Genomic DNA, 13,327 nt, shown 5'->3' on the forward strand with positions numbered 1-13,327 from the left:
GTTCGTGGATTTCCCCTCTTTTTCACATGTATTTTCCCTGTATTTTCGTTTCTTAGGCCCGATCCCTGTTTGGGAGCGCTCTTACAAAGGGGATTCATTCACCTCCAGAACGGGGACCACCACAATACCTCATTTAGAATGTTAGTATAGAATGTTCACACCTCCCAAGCACCTTGCAACATAATTGTTGAAACCACAAGGGAAACAATTAATGAGATCTTCCCTGGGTGGCAGCCATTTGTACAGTCGTTGATTGTTTCCCGAGCAAGGGCCTCCCGGTGCCCCATTAGAACGTTCACACCAATTAATCAGAACGCTTGCACCCGCAACAAAGTCATTAATGAGTGCTCCCCTGGGGGCCACCATTCGTACAGACGAACGCCATCCAGGGGGAGCATTTGTACCCCGAAAGGAGACGCTTCCCTTGTCTAGGTTTCACACCAGGACCAGGACCTCGCAAACGGAGACTAGTCGATTGAGGGACCGAGGCGAGGATCCCTGAGATTGACTGGGGCACTGGCAAGTTTTGGTAGACTCTCATGAGCCCAAGGGGCAAAGAGACCAGCTATTTTTCCACGGGCAGGCTTTTCTGTGCCTGGGTAACAAAGGGATGGTCCCTTTTTCCCACGCTTAGACTCTCTGGCACAGAGGCTCTTGGGAAGAAGACCCCTGGCGGTTGGTGTGGCAAACCCCAGGGATTTAGTGGTGGGCTTTGGGGACAGGGAGGATTGTGGGATGTGTCTTCATAAGTGTGTGTGTTCCACCCCTTGCACAGGATATGCATAAAAGCCGTGTGTGGCCAATAAAATTGTGTTGTACCTCCAGGACTGTGTGTCGTACGGATACTGGGGGGAAATGGGTACCTTTACACTCTGAGTGGTTCCTGAGTGGCTGAAGGCAAGGAATTAGCGGAGGTAACTGGTCGGGTTACCCGTGGTCCACTACAACTGGTGACAAGGGGTGGGATGAGTACTTCCCAGCAACAAGGAACCTGCGTTTGGTAGTCCGGCTGTCCATGGACTACACAAAACTAAAGAGACACACACTACAAGACCTGCTAGAGGCCAGAGGGCAATCAGCCAGCAACCGACTCAAGGCTGACCTGATTGCCGCCCTCATGGAAGACAATCTGCGAAGCGGAAGGGGCACTGCACCAACCCCGGAGGGTGAGGAGGATGCCTTCGTCAAGGAACTGGCCCATCGCCTGGCCTTTTACCCAGAAAGCCCACCCGTGGAGATCCTGGCCAGGACCATCTCAGAGGTCCAAACCTACATCCTGGCACAGGCAGGGTGGGCCATGGAGGTGACCCCAGCAAGTATGACACCCGCCGACCCAAAGCCCAAGGTGCCCCACACTGCATTCAAGACATTCAATGAAGCCAGAGAAGACATCGATGAGTTCCTCCAAGACTTCCAGAGGCTCTGCATCCTGTACGAGATTGCACCCTTGGACAAGGTCCCCCTACTTGCCGGGAAGCTAACCGGCAAGCCTGCCGATGTCTATCGAGCGCTGCCCGAAGAGGGGCTGAGAGACTACTACCTGGTAAAGAAGGTCCTTCTGGCCAGGTATGTGGTAACTCCCGAGGCATACCGCAGTAAGTTCCAGGAATCCAAAAGGGGGAACCAAGATTCCCATGCCGAGTGGGCTTGCCGCCTGATCCGGGCCGCCAAAAACTGGTTGAACTCCCAAGACGCCAAATCCCCCAAAGCCATTGTCCAGTTGTTCCTGTTGGAACACTTCTATAGCTATCTCTCTCCCAAGGTACAAGAGTGGGTAAGAGACCTGCAGCCCAAGACCCTCACCAAGGCCGCCCAGCTGGCCGACGAGTACCTTGATGCTCGCCGACCATCACGTACAGCGCCTGTTTCCAGCTACCAACCCCCCAGTCTGGGTAGCCAGGGGAGCTGTCTAACATCTACCCACTGCCCACGTTTACCTTGAAGAGAGTAGAAGTCGGGCTCAAGACAGAGTTACCAGCAGAGTTGCTCCTCGGCAACGACCTGGGCCACCTCACCTCCTCGTATGTGCACCCTGGAAGAGACCTACCCAGTGATGATCTGGCAACAAGCCCGCACCACCCAGAATGTCTCATACTCTGCGGTTCAGGTAGGCACACATACCCGTCCCCGTGCCCCAGCTGCCCATAGTCGTCCCCTGTCCCCGGACCTCCATGCTCGTCCCATTGCCCAGCCTCCCATGAACCTCCCTGCCCCCGGTCCCCTTGCCCTGGGATATCCCTGCTGAATTCGCTAGGGAATTGGTCTCCAATTCTTCCCTCAAAACCTATAGGAGTCGGGCAGAGGCGGCTCTCTAATTAGGCGGTTTAGGCGGCCGCCTAAGGCCTCGCGCTGGCTGGGGCCTCGCGGCCGCCTAAACCGCCTGTTGGCAGAGTGTGTCAGGTCCTCGGTCAGTGACCGAGGACCTGACACCAGGAGGGAGCCCGGCGGCTTGCCCGGTATGCCGCTGGGTGCGAGGCCCCTCCTGGCTGCCCGGCCAGCCACCGCAGACACCGGTCTGCAGCTCCGCAGTGAGCAGAGCTGCAGACCATGTGTCTCGCGAGAACCGGCCAATCAGAGCGTTGCCGCGGGTTATCACGGCAACGCTCTGACATCTCGCGAGATTACATGGTCTGCAGCTCTGCAGAGCTGCAGACCAGGAGCAATGGCCACCGGACCACCAGGGAGACCACTGGACCACCAGGGAAATTAAGGTAGGCTCTCTGTCACCCCCCTCAGCCTCACCCTCCCACCACCCTCAGCCTCACAACCCCCAGCCACCCTCAGCCTCACAACCCCCAGCCACCCTCAGCCTCACAACCCCCAGCCACCCTCAGCCTCACTACCCCCAGCCACCCTCAGCCTCACTACCCCCAACCACCCTCAGCCTCACTACCCCCAACCACCCTCAGCCTCACTACCCCCAACCACCCTCAGCCTCACTACCCCCAGCCACCCTCAGCCTCACAACCCCCAGCCACCCTCAGCCTCACAACCCCCAGCCACCCTCAGCCTCACTACCCCCAGCCACCCTCAGCCTCACTACCCCCAGCCACCCTCAGCCTCACTACCCCCAGCCACCCTCAGCCTCACTACCCCAACCACCCTCAGCCTCACCACCCTCAGCCTCACTACCCCCAGCCACCCTCAGCCTCACCACCCCCAGCCACCCTCAGCCTCACCACCCCCAGCCACCCTCACCACCCCCAACCACCCCCAGCCACCCTCAGCCTCGCCACCCTTAGCCTCACTACCCCAAGCCACCCTCAGCCTCACTACCCCAAGCCACCCTCAGCCTCACCACCCCCAGCCACCCTCAGCCTCACTACCCCCAGCCACCCTCAGCCTCACTACCCCCAGCCACCCTCAGCCTCACTACCCCCAGCCATCCTCAGCCTCACTACCCCCAGCCATCCTCAGCCTCACCACCCTCAGCCTCACTACCCCAGCCTCACTACCCCCAACCACCCTCAGCCTCACTACCCCCAACCACCCTCAGCCTCACTACCCCCAACCACCCTCAGCCTCACTACCCCCAACCACCCTCAGCCTCACTACCCCAAGCCACCCTCAGCCTCACTACCCCAAGCCACCCTCAGCCTCACTACCCCCAGCCACCCTCAGCCTCACTACCCCCAGCCACCCTCAGCCTCACTACCCCCAGCCACCCTCAGCCTCACTACCCCCAGCCACCCTCAGCCTCACTACCCCCAGCCACCTTCAGCCTCACTACCCCCAGCCACCCTCAGCCTCACTACCCCCAGCCACCCTCAGCCTCACTACCCCCAGCCACCCTCAGCCTCACTACCCCCAGCCACCCTCAGCCTCACCACCCTCAGCCTCTCTACCCCAGCCTCACTACCCCAACCACCCTCAGCCTCACTACCCCCAACCACCCTCAGCCTCACTACCCCAAGCCACCCTCAGCCTCACTACCCCAAGCCACCCTCAGCCTCACTACCCCAAGCCACCCTCAGCCTCACTACCCCAAGCCACCCTCAGCCTCACTACCCCAAGCCACCCTCAGCCTCACTACCCCCAGCCACCCTCAGCCTCACTACCCCCAGCCACCCTCAGCCTCACTACCCCCAGCCACCCTCAGCCTCACTACCCCCAGCCACCCTCAGCCTCACTACCCCCAGCCACCCTCAGCCTCACTACCCCCAGCCACCCTCAGCCTCACTACCCCCAGCCACCCTCAGCCTCACTACCCCCAGCCACCCTCAGCCTCACTACCCCCAGCCACCCTCAGCCTCACTACCCCCAGCCACCCTCAGCCTCACTACCCCCAGCCACCCTCAGCCTCACCACCCCCAACCACCCTCAGCCTCACCACCCCCAACCACCCTCAGCCTCACTACCCCAACCACCCTCAGCCTCACTACTTCAACCACCCTCAGCCTCACTACTTCAACCACCCTCAGCCTCACCACCCCAACCACCCTCAGCCTCACTACCCCCAACCACCCTCAGCCTCACTACCCCCAACCACCCTCAGCCTCACTACCCCCAACCACCCTCAGCCTCACTACCCCCAACCACCCTCAGCCTCACTACCCCCAACCACCCTCAGCCTCACTACCCCCAACCACCCTCAGCCTCACTACCCCCAGCCACCCTCAGTCTCACCCCCCACAACCACCCTCAGCCTCACTACCCCCAACCACCCTCAGCCTCACTACCCCCAGCCACCCTCAGTCTCACCCCCCACCACCCTCAGCATCACTACCCCCTCACCACTCTCAGCCTCACTACCCCCCACCACTCTTGGCATCACTACCCCCCACATCAGCCTCACTACCCCCTCACCACCCTCAGCCTCACCACCCCCACCACTCTCAGCCTCACCCTCACTACCCCCACACCACCCTCAACCACCCTCAGCCTCACTACCCCCACACCCTCAGCATCACCACCCCCAACCACCCTCAGCCTCACCACCACCCTCAGCTTCATCACCCTCAGCATCACCACCCACCCTCAGCCTCACCACCCCCCCCACCACCCTCAGCCTCACCACCCCCCCACCACCCTCAGCCTCACCACCACCCCACCACCCTCAGCCTCACCACCCCCCCACCACCCTCAGCATCACCCCACCACCCTCAGCCTCACCACCACCACCATCACCCTCAGTATCAACTCTCACCACCCTCAGCCTCACCACTCCCACCACCCTCAGCCTCACCATCCCCCACCACCACCCTCAGACTCCCCACCCCACCACCACCCTCAGCTCACCGTCCCCCACCACCCTCCGCATCAACCCCACTCCTTCTCACATCCCCCCCCATGACATCACCCCTCCTCCTTCTCACATCACCCATCCTCCTTCTCACATCACCCATCCTCCTTCTCACATCACCCATCCTCCTTCTCACATCACCCATCCTCCTTCTCACATCACCCATCCTCCTTCTCACATCACCCATCTCCTTCTCACATCACCCCCCTCCTTCTCACATCACCCCCCCTCCTTCTCACACCATCCCCCCTCCTTCTCACACCATCCCCCCTCCTTCTCACATCACCCCCCCCTATGACATCACCCCTCCTCCTTCTCACATCACCCATCCTCCTTCTCACATCACCCATCCTCCTTCTCACATCACCCATCCTCCTTCTCACATCACCCATCCTCCTTCTCACATCACCCATCCTCCTTCTCACATCACCCATCCTCCTTCTCACATCACCCATCCTCCTTCTCACATCACCCCCCTCCTTCTCACATCACCCCCCTCCTTCTCACATCACCCCCCCTCCTTCTCACATCACCCCCCCTCCTTCTCACATCACCCCATCTCCTTCTCACATCACCCCATCTCCTTCTCACATCACCCCATCTCCTTCTCACATCACCCCATCTCCTTCTCACATCACCCATCTCCTTCTCACATCACCCCATCTCCTTCTCACATCACCCCATCTCCTTCTCACATCACCCCATCTCCTTCTCACATCACCCCCCCTCACTCTCACATCACCCCCCCTCACTCTCACATCACCCCCCCTCACTCTCACATCACCCCCCCTCACTCTCACATCACCCCCCAACTCTCACATCACCCCCCTCACTCTCACATTACCATCCCCCCTCTCACATCACCCCCCACACATCACCTCCCTGTCACCATCACCCCCTCTCACCATCACCTGCCTCTCCTTCTCACCATCACCCCCCCATACACACAACACACTTCAAGCAGCTACCCCAAACACATAGGGTCTCAGACAAAAACGCAAAAATGCTCACAGAGACATACATTCACACACAAGGATACTCTGTCAGACACACTCTCAGGCAAATACACAGGTAAACTTTTTTGTTAGTGGGGCCTCATGTTTGAGTTTCGCCTAAGGCCTCATAAAGTCTAGAGCCGCCTCTGGAGTCGGGTGTCCACTAGTCCAGAGGGGGAGAGGTGAGAACAGTTTATTTGGGAGTGTGGGTTATAATATTCCTTAGTGGTAAAAGTAGGCAAAGGAACTGCCCCTACTACCACCAAGCAGCTGGTAGTGCCCAAGAAATACCGCAAGGAGCTATTGAAGATAGCTCATGACATTCCCCTGGCAGGGCATTTGGGAGTGAGTCGTACTAAACATCAACTGACCCAAAGCTTCAGTGTGTATCAGGGATCCTTAGGATAGATAGCAATCCATATCTGCCAAGTGACCCTATGTAGGGGGAACAGTCCCTATTCTGCTCTGTCAGTGTGTATCAGGGATCCTTAGGATAGGTGTCAATCCATATCGGCCAAGTGACCCTATGTAGGGGGAACAGTCCCTATTCTGCTCTGTGTCAGTGTTTGGGGGGAGTATCTGCAGTAATAAAGAGTGTCTGGAGGGAGTATCTGCAGTAACACAGGGTGTCTGGAGGGAGTATCTGCAGTAACACAGGATGTCTGGAGGGAGTATCTGCAGTAACACAGGGTGTCTGGAGGGAGTATCTGCAGTAACACAGAGTGTCTGGGGGGAGTATCTGCAGTAATACAGAGTGTCTGGGGGGAGTATCTGCAGTAATACAGAGTGTCTGGGGGGGAGTATCTGCAGTAATACAGAGTGTCTGGGGGGAGTATCTGCAGTAATACAGAGTGTCTGGGGGGAGTATCTGCAGTAATACAGAGTGTCTGGGGGGAGCATCTGCAGTAATGCAGAGTGTCTGGGGGGAATATCTGCTTGTAACATTTATATGCACTAAAAAAAAATGGTTGCAGCTTCCGAATGAATCTAAAATGGATGCTGTCCAGTAGGTGGGAGGGTCTGCTAGGGAGGGTGTGCTGCTGATTGGCTGGAATGTGTCTGCTGACTGTGAGGTACAGGGTCAAAGTTTACTCAATGATAAAGAATAGGGGGCGGACCGAACATCGCATGTGTCCGCCCGCGTGGGCAAACGCGAACATGCTATGTTCGCCAGGAACTATTCGCCTGCGAACCGTTCGGGACATCACTAGTGAATTGTGACAAATCTAAAATGAATTTGAAACGTAGAACTAAACGTTTAGCTTTTTTGGAGAGATTTTCCAATTTGGTTATACTAAAATATTAATGTCACTTTGAATACCCAGTCATTCACACTTTAGTAAATACACCAGGCTTATGTACAAAGAGCTGTACAATGCAGAAGAGTCAAATTACAAGTGGCTTCCCCATTGTGTACTTAAATGCATAGATAATACCGGGTTAGATCTGTATGAGTCTCAGTGTCAGTAACAGACTTCAGCCTGTTTCTTGACTGCGGCCAAAATGTAGACAAAAAGTGCTGATTTGTAACGTATTAAAATCAACTATAGTCACAACTTGGCCATTGTAACCTAAATTTAGCAATTTGTTTTTCAGTTGACTGTGATTCTGAAATAAAAAGCATTATAATACACAAACTGAGAGCTATTGCATAATTTGAAGGAGACACCAGACATAATAATAATAATACACACTAAGCATCAACCATACATAAATGTAGCACAAACTCAGCTGTGATTTCATACTTTTATAACACATATAATGGCACATGTAGAACTTGAAAAGCAAGGAGTGGCTTCATATAAAATAAAAATGTAAATAGATTCAGTGGAAAATAACAGGTGTGACTAAACAACATGCAATGTAAAGCATGTTTAACAATAAAATAAGGATAATTAGCAAGATAAAATAAGAAATAAGATCCTACACCATATACATTTAAAACATCACCATCAAAAATAAAAGTTGTAAATGTAAATATAGCACTGCAGTAATTTTGCATTGAGAATAAGATAATGACATTGCACACTCATTAATATCAATGTTATTTGGTAGAACTAACTATTTGGTAGAACATTGCTAATGAGGGAGGTTATGGTAATGTTAAAATTAGTTTTTTTTTGTTTTTTGTTTTTTCTCTAACAAAAAGGCTCAGATTTAAAGGAACATTATAGTCACCTAAATTACTTTAGCTAAATAAAGCAGTTTTAGTGTATAGATCATTCCCCTGCAATTTCACTGCTCAATTCACTGTCATTTAGGAGTTAAATCACTTTGTTTCTGTCTATGCAGCCCTAGCCACACCTCCCCTGGCTATGATTGACAGAGCCTGCATGAAAAAAAAACTGGTTTCACTTTCAAACAGATGTAATTTACCTTAAATAATTTTATCTCAATCTCTAAATTGAACTTTAATCACATACAGGAGGCTCTTGCAGGGTCTAGCCTAAATAGGGCTCTCTTTACAGGAAGTGTTTATGGAAGGCTGTGCAAGTCACATGCAGGGAGGTGTGACTAGGGTTCATAAACAAAGGGATTTAACTCCTAAATGGCAGAGGATTGAGCAGTGAGGCTGCAGGGGCATGTTCTATACACCAAAACTGCTTCATTAAGCTAAACTTGTTCAGGTGACTATAGTGTCCCCTTAATATAAGTCTAAAATAATAAATAACCTCTTATTAGCTGTTTCCTGGTAATAAGGAGATATGTCAAAGGGAATTACTTTTCTGAATACTTTAGATTAAAAGGAATGCTGTAATATATAACTTCAACATTTAAATATGTTAAAAATAAATGTGTAATTTTCATTATAAGTATAATACAAGATCTTATTTCAAGATATGTAATACGATAACCGTGCCTTCTTTTGTACCCTCCCCTTTTTTTCAACAGATGAGGTAGAAGGATAAGGTAAGGTTAATTTAGTAATTCAGTTATGGTCTGGGGGTCTGCGGTTTCAGTGGTAGTTAGCGTTAAAGGGTACCTGCCTTCCAACTGCTGTGGAGTTCAGTGAGGTGAAGTCTAACCCCAATCCCACCTAATCCTAACTACTCTACACTGACATCATCAGACTATAGCAGGGGTAGTCAACTCGGCACTTGGGGTGTTGTGGACTACATATCCCCTGATGCTTTGTCAGCGTTTTTAAAGATGTAGTCCACAACATCTGTAGTGCCGAAGGCTGCCTACCCCTGGACTATAGTGTTGTCTTTTTACTATGGTGGCATTATAGCATGACATATGACTCTTAATCACAAGGATTTTATAATGGACATTTAAAAGATGGCATTTATTTTTTTCTTAAATATTTCGTTTTTATTGCACGGTGGTCACATATCACTGTATCATATCATTGTACAGGCAAATCTGTAGTCGTCACACAGGTTAAACATCAATTAACATACTAATTCTTCTTGACCTCTCAGCGGCCTTTGACACCGTTGATCATGCTCTCCTTCTTCAAACTCTTCAATCGCTTGGTCTCTGTGACTCTGTCCTCTCGTGGTTTTCCTCTTATCTCTCCCAACGCTCATTCAGTGTCTCCTTTTCTAATGATACCTCCTCCCCTCGCCCTGTCTCGGTTGGAGTCCCCCAAGGCTCCGTCCTTGGTCCCCTTCTATTTTCTCTTTATACTGCCTCTCTTGGCAAACTTATTACCTCTTTTGGATTCCACTACCACCTGTACGCTGATGACACCCAGCTATATCTCTCCTCCCCGGACCTCTCCCCTGCCGTCCTGCAACGTGTCACTGCTTGCCTTTCTTCCATCTCTGACTGGATGTCCTCCCGCTTTCTGAAACTCAATCTCTCAAAAACTGAGCTCCTTGTCTTTCCTCCTCCTAATACTGATCCTCCTCTTTCGCTCTCCCTTCAAGTTTGTGGTACCAACATCAGTCCATCCTTGCAAGTGCGCTGTCTTGGCGTCATACTTGACTCTGGTCTCACCTTTGAGCCTCACATCCAGCATGTTGCCAAATCCTGTAGATTCCATCTTAAAAACATAGCCCGCATCCGCCCCTTTCTTGCACCAGATACCACCAAGGAGCTTGTCCATGCTCTCGTAATTTCCCGCATGTAACCCTCTCCTGATTGGTCTTCCCAAAAGCCGTACTGCACCCCTACAGTCCGTAATGAACGCTGCTGCTAGACTAATTTTCATCTCTAGTCGTTTCTCTCACACCTCACCCCTCTGCCAGTCCTTACATTGGCTTCCTGTATGCTATAGGAGTCAATTCAAGGTACTAACTCACACCTATAAAGCACTGAACAACTCTAGCCCCTCATATCTCCTCACAGATCCATAGGTATGTCCCTTCTCGGTCTCTCCGCTCTGCCCGTGACCACCTCCACTCGTACGGCCAACTCACGCTTGCAGGACTTCTCGCGGGAGGCTCCCTTCCTATGGAATAGCCTGCCTACCGCCATCAGACTCTCCCCTAGTCTTGCATCTTTTAAGAAGTGCCTTAAAACCCATCTCTTTAGGAAAGCTTATGGCCTCCAAGACTAACTAATACCTCACATACCTGTCTCTTGCCCTCTCCTAAAGGGCAGTCCACCTTATTTGATTGCAAATTCCTGTCCTAATGTGTTTTACACCCCACCTCCTATAGAATGTAAGCTCGATCGAGCAGAGTCCTCTTCAACCTATTGTTCCTGTAAGTTTATTTGTAATTGTCCTATTTATAGTTAAATCCCCTCTCATAATATTGTAAAGCGCTACGGAATCTGTTGGCGCTATATAAATTGCAATAATAATAATAATAATTAACATACAGGTAAAGTAAAGGTTTTTAGGAAAACGTATGTGTGAAAACCATGACAACTCACAAGATGCTGCGACACCTGTGGTCAACCAGTGTTCACAGACAAGTAGGAGCATGCTCCTGATTGTTATTTCTCCTGTATGTGGGTCACCAGCTATTGGTCGGTGACTATGGAGCCTAAAATTTAGTTACCTGTCATAGTCACGTGAGTTAGTCAAACCATGCATTTTTCTGTTAATGGGAAGGTAGTGGTACAAAGGACCAATTCGGTAGAACGTAGGTTAGAAAATGTGTGCAACGTGGCTACCGAGGGATCTCACACAACTCTACCCGATTAACTTTCCCCCCCTACTCGCGAATATCCAAAAGGACCTCCTACGTTGGTCCCCAATGTACCTCACCTGGTTCGGCCGCATACAAGCCCTGAAAATGAATGTCCTCCCCAGACTATTATACCTATTCACGACATTACCTGTCGCGATTCCTCAATCGTTTTTCCGTACACTGGCCAGAGACATCCGTAACTTTGTATGGAACCGCTCCGCTTCCCGCATTCGCAGAACCACCCTGGAACGCCCAAAGTCAGCAGGGGGAGCCGGATTACCTTCCGTGCAACGATACTACCAGGCCACACATCTACAAAGGGTGGTGGACTGGCACGCGAACACAGGTGCCAGGAGATGGGTGTCCATGGAGGTACAGCAGTCCCGCGGTACGATCCCTGCTAGACTCTGGCTTGGCTCCCTTACATATTCAGAGCTTCGACTCCAAAATCCCCTCATAGATGCCACCCTTAGGGTATGGTGCTCACTACGCTTCGCTCTACGCTCTTTGCAATCTGATGTTTGTTTCCCCCGCTCCTCCCCTTCCTTTCCTTTTTTCTGTATCCTTCCCTTACTTGAAAAATCTTTCATAAATAAAGAATGTCTAAAAAAAAAAAAAAAAAGAAAATGTGTGCTGGAACATAGCATCACTTATAAAAAAATAAATAAAAGGAATAGGGGAACACAGAGAATGAGATACTTGCTCTATCAAAGTTTGTTTACATTAGTCAGAATACAGACTCGGTATCTATCGACATCATCAACAATCAATTACTTAGGGATTTTGTTGGGCTGGTGTCCTCTCCTTGGTTAGGATGTAGGGAGGCGACAGGTTAAAACTCTACGGCTCCTTCAGGCAAGCAGGGAACGCTTTAATTCCATTTAGACCATGTTCAGTCATACATCTCCATAGTACCAGAGATGGTGTGCGCTATCCTTTGTTGTGTGCGACTTATTTTGTCAATTACTAATGCTAACTGTTGTCTCTTAGTCGATTTCCATATACAGGTCTTTGTTGCTAGCGTAATGTGGATGATCAATGCTGCTTCATATTTTGGAATTGTTTGTGGTATCAGGTGAGGTGGGTAGTTCTCCGTTAGGAGAGGTAGGGGTTTTCCTATGCTTTTTTAAAACAGGGCTTGAATTTGTCGCCAGAAGGCAGTAGGTTCCGGACAGTGCCAGAATATATGACTCAAAGTGACTATATGTTTGCAGCACCGATGGCATTTTATGTGCTTCTTCTGCTACACGCTGTATTCATTTTAATGGGTAAATAGCGTAGACATAAAAATAAAGAGTTGTCAGGATATTTATATCGGCAGACATTTTGTGCTATGATAGAAGTTAAAAGTGTATATTGCCTGAGTCACTCAGAACAGAACAGACTCCATTTTGGATTTCAAGCTAACAGAGACACAACATTTCTATCCTTTCTGTAACCAAACACTAGCCTGAACTAAGGAATGCTTTGTATAAACAAACCAAGCGATAAGAAATGAGAACGGGGGATGGAAGACTGTCTAAATGTTAATGGAACAGAAATAATTCTAAACCCAGACATTTGTGACAGAGAAGATTAAATAAATTAATTTTACTTTCTAAATTTTACAAGATTCCCATTGTAAGTGAAAAGGTGAGACTGAGTTTATAACTGTAATTTTAGAAATTGCAGACACAAAGACTGAGGCAAACTCTTTGAACTGACAAGTAAACTTAAGTTATAGGCAGCCATATAGATAAGCCAAATTATGTCAAAGTAGCCACCAGGAAAAGTTAACTCTTTCCTGGATAGGTATGTTTAGTGGGACGAGACTGCCCTCTATAGACCAAATACTTAAATTGCTATCTGGAAGATAACCACACCTCCAGTTTTCTATTGGTCTATCACCTAGTGACGAACAGAGAATTTTTCCCTTTAAAAAGTTAAGACAGGGGGGCGGGGCCGGGCGGCCATGCCGACAGGCTGCAGGTCACTGGAGCTCCTCCTGAATCAGGCTTATTTTG

The sequence above is a fragment of the Pelobates fuscus genome, chromosome 12 (assembly GCF_036172605.1).
Source record: "Pelobates fuscus isolate aPelFus1 chromosome 12, aPelFus1.pri, whole genome shotgun sequence".
NCBI classification, from domain to species: domain Eukaryota; kingdom Metazoa; phylum Chordata; class Amphibia; order Anura; family Pelobatidae; genus Pelobates; species Pelobates fuscus.